The following is a 7,653-nucleotide window of genomic DNA, read 5'->3' on the forward strand; positions in this document are numbered from 1 at the left end:
AGTTTGGGAGAGGGAGGGAGGCAAACCATGAGAGACTCTTGAATGCTGAGAAAAAACTGAGGGCTGATGGGGGTGGGGGAGAGGGGAAGGGGGGTGATGGGCATGGAGGAGGGCACTTTTGGGGATGAGCACTGAGTGTTATATGGGAACCAACTTGACAATAAACTATTTAAAAGAAACAGTGATTATCAAAACATTAGGTTTGTTGTGACTGGTTTAGATGAAGACAATATAAAATGGATGTAGAGTCACCATAGTGTCTCCTGAAATACATCGGTGCACTGGTGTGATAGGATGTCTATGTGTGTTTGAGTGTTTGTGTACCTGCTTGGGAGACGAATTCTGGTTCTCCGTTCTTACAGAGTGTAAAGAAACAAATTATGGTAATTTAGGAGCCAGAAGATAGGGGAAGAGTAGACATCTTGCATAGAAACTCTGTCTGTTAAGGCATGAAGCTAACATCATCCCGTATGTCTGTCTCACACCGAGTAATGCTTTGACAAGGAAGCCAGAAATACTCCCAGTCACTTGGTCGAGACCATTTTTACCCACACAGCTCAGGATAGTAGCAAGAGTGTGCATATTGCGATGACATATTCTATGCGCCAGTTCTTACTGGCTTTGTGTCTGGGGAAGTCTCTACCTCTCTAAACCTGTGTATTTAATTCTCAAAGAGACAGAGAGATTTAAAACCTGTTCCCCAGGGATGTCATGTATGGTACTTTGTAGGCTGTCAATAAATGGTAGGTTCTGTTATTTTAACACATTGTGCTAGTCAGAAGGAATGGTCAAAAATAATTCAGCTCTTGCTGAACAACGTAGAAGGCATATATATAGTACATACTAGATGCTAATATGACGATTTATGAACCTACAACAACACACTTAGAAAGCTAAGTGGAGTGTTAAGAGCTAGGCATGAAGATCCGAAGTTCGGGGATTAATATTTCCAATCGTGATGAAACCTACTTTTTACTGAGCTCTATATGTCCCATGAGCACATAGACTCTGACTGCTGGTGGGCACCTCAGTGACATGGTTAGATCTGAGTACTTGGAACCAGAAATGTTAGGTTAATGATGTACTTTTAAGACTTTGAAAACTCAAAAATATTAGAGAGATTTAATTTTTATTGAATATTTCCGAGGTCCAAAATACTGCTCAAAACATATTGTATGTATCATCTCACGTAATCGTAATTGGCCAATGATTATCTCTATTTACAGGTCAAATACTTTGAATCAGTGATCAAGTAACATTTCTGTGATCATAGAGGTAATAAATGAAGGAGCCAGGCATCTCCCATTGGTATTCAAAAACCACATACTCTTTGTGGGGGAGATACATTTTATTTTGAAATAGTTACAATCTTAGAAAAAATTGAAAAAATGGCCAGGAAACTCCTGTTTATACTTGACCCAAATACCTCAGTTGTTAATGTTTTGCATATTTTCCTCTCTCACTATCTTTCTCACTGCCTGTCTTTCACTGTCTTTTTCCCCTCCTCTTTTTCTTCTCCTTGCACACACTACACAAAGATACATACAAATGTTTTCTAAACTGTTTGAGTTAGCTGTAGATATACGAAGGATTTAGTACTCCACCTTAAACACTTTAGAACAAGGCCATCCTTTTGAATAAACACACTACAATAATGAAAATAAATACATTAACATTGGTTATATAACTGTATTATATATCTCATGTACAGACCTTATTCAAATATGGCCAATTATCTCAACAATGTCACTTATACAAAATTTTATAAATTTTATAGTTTGTCCATTCTCCTCTCCAGTCTAGTATCATGCATTGTACCTGACTGTTATTTCACTTTATTCTTACCTCTCTGGAACAAGACCTCAAACTTATTGTCTTACACAACCATAACAAGTTTGAGAAGTATGAACCATTTACTAGAGTGTCCCTCACCTTGGGGTTACCTGATTTTCTATGCTTATGATTAGATTCAACTTATGCATTTCTACCAGGAACACCACACAGTGACACTGTATCCTTCTTAGTGCATTATATAAGTTGGCACATGATATCCATTTATTCCATAATTGGTGATATTAAGTTTGACCTTTGTTTAAGGTTGTATTCATCAGATTACTCTAATGTAAAGTTGATGTTTTCCCATTGTTCCCTTAAATATTTTGTGTGGAGATACTTGGAGGCTATGGAAATATTCTGTTCTATGATCCATGAATGATTCTTGACTGAATCCATTAATACATGATGGTGTAAAAATTGTGTGTTTCCAACTCCATTATTTTCCCCCATTTACCGGTGAGGATTCTTCTGCAACGAAGAGCTTTTTCCTCTCCCTCATTTACTAATTATGCATGTCTTCATATATGTCAGTATTGGTTCATGGATATTGAATATATTTTATTCACTGGGTAATAACCCATTACCATCATGATTTATTTTGATGCCCGAATTTTCCCAGATATGGTCATTGTAAGCCCCTTGATTCCTGTTCCTATGTCTTTTTGATATGTGTCCATTTTTCTTTGAGACCGTTTTTGGTGCAGCAAGATGTGCCTGGCTCTTTTTGCACTTTTGCTGTGCCGGCCCTGGAATCAGCGCTTTTCCCTAGGAGACCAGGTTTCTTTTGGTATAGGATGGTATTTAGAACTGAGTCTTTGAACCACCATTTTCTACTGGCACTATAACCTGACAATTCCCTATATTCCACTTAACTTCAGTTACCCAGTATGTAGAATTGGTATAAAAATAGGACTTTTTTCATGGGTATGTGACAAGGGTTAGACGTAGTAAAGAAAGCATTTAGTACTGTGCTTGGCACATGGGTAATGTTTCATTTATTTATTAATTCTTTTTTAATTTTATTTATTTATTTTGAGAGAGAGAGAGGAGAGAGAGGAGAATGAGCAGGGGAAGGGAAGAGAGAGATGGAGAGAGAGAGAATCCCAAGCAGGCTCCACACTGTTAGCGCAGAGCCTGATGTGGGGCTCAAACTCATGAACCATGGGATCATGACCTGAGCCAAAACCCGAGAGTCAGATGCTCAGCCAACTCAGCCACCCAGGCACCCCACATGGGTAATATTTTAAAATGGGACAATCTGAGCATTACAACGAATAATAATAAAAACGGATTATAAACCAATGAATAAAATAAGAATCTATTGGTTCATTTGAAAACAAGTGGTAGCTGTTTTTATCATTACTCTTTTTTTATTAGCAAATACTTCTGGATGTTGAGAAGATCCACCTCTGGCAAAAACCTCAGGATTCCAATATTTGTCTTGTGAAGTAAAGGCCAGCTCAAGCATTGCAGAGCCTGCACGAATAGAAACATGAAGAATGATTCCAGAAGCAGGCCTCAGGACTTGATGACCGAGACTTCAGTATTAGAGACAAAGAACATGAACTGAAGAACATCAACCACTCCTAGAACCTGCTACTAGAACCCAGTACTTTCCTTGTCATGGTCCTAACACCACTGTGCTCTAAACAGACAGTTAGAGCATTCAGTCAACTGTGGCCTCATAGATGTAACTCGCTTATGACTTACCTTGACCCCTGAATCAGTGCCTGTCAGTATAGGAGACATCCAAGAAGTGTGTGATGAATGAATGAATGAATGAATGGCAGTATTGAGCAGTTTCAAATAGCTCATTAGGACAACTAAAGAGAGGTGGAAATTAGGGCTGCCGAAGCAGAGAAGCACCCCCCAGATCGTACACATGTAAGAGATAGACGTACAATTCCATCCTGGTCTGACTCTAGAAACATGAAGCCTTAGTTGTATTGCTTCTTTGGATGATGGGCCTTCCCAGAAAGATAAGCCTGCCCAGTTTCCATGTTTCCCCGAGTTCAAGTAGAAGCCCCCTATGTACCAGACTGTGTATGCTAGACTGGTTCAAGGGACAGATAATTAATTCAATAAATATTTATAGATGATCACTTAGTCTTTCAGGCTTTGGGGGTAAAGCAGAGAGCACAACAGTCAGATCCCCTGCTCCCATCAATATTTTGCTCTAGTGGGAGAGATAGGCAGTGAACAAAGGGACTCCTAAAATTTAGAATGGTGGAGAAATTAAAGCTTGATTAACAAATAGAGAATCATCCAGCATGTGTGTGTACAGAAGGAAGAGTGAATGTGGAGGTGAGAGAGAGCTTGCTGGATTCAGGGAACTTGGAGTAGTTTGTAATGGTCGGAAGTAGAGTGGGATACAGGCTGGCTTTCAGGTGGGAAATTAGAAAGTACAACCCACGAGAAAATGAGTCACTGAACTTCTCTGGGACTAAGTGTTTTTGACAAGAAAAGAGGGATTTAAACATCTGAGAAAATGTGTGGCAAATGTGTAAAGCTCTAATCTAAAATCATTAATGTTCTTTTCTGTTATTAAACAATAATGACAATAATTATCGCTGGTATTTTTGAGCGTTGCTTTTTGTTAGGCACTGTGCTAGTTGCTTTACTTGTTTGCTTATTCCTCTATGATGAACAGTAGTGGAGATTTTTTATAGTTTCCGATGTTGGATAGCAGCAGATGGCAGGGATTAGGATTAAATCCTGTCTGTCTAATTTCTTTTCATTTATTTCTTTTTGAGAGACAGAGCACAAGTGGGGGAGGGTCAGAGAGAGAGGGAGACACAGAAACCGAAGCAGGCTCCGAGCTGTCAGCACAGAGCCCGATGCAGGACTTGGACGTACAAACTGTGAGATCACGACCTGAGCCAAAGTCGGACGCTTAACCGACTGAGCCCCCCAGGCGCCCCATGTCTGTCTAATTTCAAAGAACCTTTCCTTTTGTGTAAACATTCTTTTTTCTTTTTTCTAAAAGTGGCACTCAGGCACAAGAGGTGGCAACCAAGATGAACTGAGTGGTACACAGAGTTTAAAATGACTGTAATGAAGATTAAATGACATAGCATTCACAGAATGCTTATTAAAAGAATTCAGTTATGTTTGTTATATTTCATTCTTAATTTTGAAATTTTATATTGTTTTATTTCCCACGGTTAATTTTTTTATCCTTCATGATTTTTATTTATAATAATTTCTACTAAACCTAGAGAAGTTAACTTATGCTTAATGAAATATATCCTATATTTGGAAGCAATAATGTAACTTTCTAAGATGGTGGTGTTTACACGAGGTTATAAGATCAAGACATCAGATGATGTCATGTGCCATTCCTATTAGTAAAGACAAGTCCTTCTTGAACCCATCTTCCTCAATGTGGAAACCCTTGAGTGGTGCGGACCGTGCACTAGTGAGAACACCAGGTATAAATGGATGCATGTGTATGTGATGTTGGTTTTAGAATATGGACCTGAATTGTTGGATGCTCCTCCCTTCAAAAGGTAGAAAAGGTGGAGCTTAGTCCCCTCCCCCTTGACTGTGAGATGGACTTAGTGACTTGTTTCTAAGAAATAAAATGAAGTGGAAGTGATGGTGTGCAGCTTCAGAGACGGAGTCCTTCCTCGTTTGGATCTGAAGGAAGCTGAGGGAAGCCAACGGCCGTGTCATGAGGATACCCACCAGCCCCGTGGAGAGGCTCACCTGGTATGGAACTGAGGCCTTCTGCCAACAGTCCTGTGAGGCAGTCATGTTGTAAGTGGACCATCCAACCCCACTCAAGTCCTCAGATGACCACAGGTGTGACCACCATCTGACTGACTTCTTGAGAGAAACCTCATGAGGCACACTGAGCCAGAACTACCAGCTGAGCCATTCCCAGATATTTGACCTGCTGTGTAATATGGTAAATGCTCAAAAGACAATAAGCTGCTACATTTGGGGGGTACTTTTCTACACAGCATAGATAACTACTATACTGTGTGTTCATGGATGAATAAGAGAGCAGTGTGAGGTACCCTTTCTAGACTTGATACTCTTCAACGGGTGAAAAATCTATCGTCTTGACCCAAGAGCTATGGCCGCATTGCAGTAAGTTGCTATTGAAAAAATGGTTTCTTTCTTCTTCCTGCCTGTTGCTGCTAGTCGCTGCTTTTTATGTCACAAGCATGTCAGGGTCTGTCCTACTGATTAGTATAATTGCCTAGGATGTCTGTGCTGAAGTTTGAGTTCAGTCTCAGTGAGAAATTAGTAAGAGAAGGCTGTTAGCCAGGCCGTGGAGAAGCCCCAAAGAGTGATGTCTGCACAATACACTGTCTGGGCTTTTATTGGTTCTTTGTCCTAACGAGTCAGAAACTATTTTTTTAAGGATATTTAGAACTCATAGGCTAAGTTGGCAGGCTTGGGGGCCAAACTATACAAACCAAATTCATATGAGACTAATGTATAAATAAGAAAGCTTCTCTAAATATACTATGTGCAGAATGGAATTCTGGTGCTCTCATCCAGAGTTCCTCCGTTCCCTGAATGATAGTTTGGAAGCCATATTAGCAAATCAGACAGTAGTTCAATTAAGCTTGCAATTGAGGCCAAAGTGGTGAGTCTCGAGGTATGTTCTTCCCAAGCCACTGCAAGTCTTGATAAACTGATACTACCTCACCACATGTTGGCTTAATTAGTTTAACTCTCTGGGGATATCTTACTACCAAGGCTTTAGGAGGTACCTCACTGTTGTCTTCACACGTTACTGGCGTTGACCTTCCTTTCATAGTCTCCTTTAGGTGGTGGTAGGTTGGCAAGGTTATCATCAGGAAATCCAGCTGTAGTATATGGGGCTGTGGTTGCTCAGTCTGCACCCCACAAAAGCAGTCTGCACCACAGATCACTGTATTCTCAAGGATGACCTCAAATGTATTCAGGTTGCAACAAGTCCCAATCACGCAACCACTTGTCAATATTACCTTTCTGCCCACATTGACTTTTGATTCAATACCATTATTATCTTCCATTTTCATGGCTTAGGAATAACAGCCACTTTCAAACACATTATTGGTGCCAATGATCATAGGTTTTAGTCCTGGATCTTCAGCATTAGGGGTGATATTATCATAGTGAACATTTATGATAAGCGCCTGTTCTTCTATTAGGTAACCTTCACCAATCACTATTGGCCTGGCTTCTGCAATAATTTTTGCTTTAGAGTGAATCACTGTCCTAGGTCCTATAGTTAAGTCACCTGCATTTCACTTTCTACACATACAGCTGCTCCAAGGGCAACCTTCACACTCTTTTGAGCCTTCTCCACCATGGTTTGGCCCCTATCTCTCATGGAATCAATTTTTGAAAATATTTACCATAGCATATAATGCATGTTTTGTATTTTCAGTAGTGATAGGAAATTTCCTTTAAATCCAGTTTGGCTAAAAGATGATAGAATATAAATGAATGTATTAAGAAATACTAACATGGGTTTGAGTATATCTTGTAAGTCCTAAAGTTATATCACATGAGTGATTGAGGTGTTGTTGAAAACACTGTCCTAAGTCAGACTTTATGATGAGAGCTTTACTAGATAGCAAGTGGGGCTGCTAAATTTTTTTTCTTAATGAGATTCTCTCAGAAAACCTCACAGTATCCTACAAGTTTGCTTGAGAAGAAATCATGACTACAAAAATATCATCCACTGTATGAAGTCCCTATTACAAGTGCACATTTCCCTAGCTGTGTTGTTTATAGAGTATTAATTTATTATGGCATCCAATAGTTCTGCCCACCATACTTCTATAGGTGTTCTGGACCCTGGGTATGCAAAGA

At 39.6% G+C, this 7,653-nt stretch overlaps 1 pseudogene; it reads right to left on the reverse strand.

Annotated features, from left to right (window-relative positions):
- Positions 1-6,410: 6,410 nt before the first annotated feature.
- Positions 6,411-7,147, reverse strand: LOC120226717 (annotated as a pseudogene).
- Between the last annotated feature and the right edge of the window lie 506 nt (positions 7,148-7,653).

The sequence above is a fragment of the Hyaena hyaena genome, unplaced genomic scaffold, assembly GCF_003009895.1.
Source record: "Hyaena hyaena isolate Hyena2069 unplaced genomic scaffold, ASM300989v1 scaffold_1825, whole genome shotgun sequence".
Taxonomy (NCBI): Eukaryota; Metazoa; Chordata; class Mammalia; order Carnivora; family Hyaenidae; genus Hyaena; species Hyaena hyaena.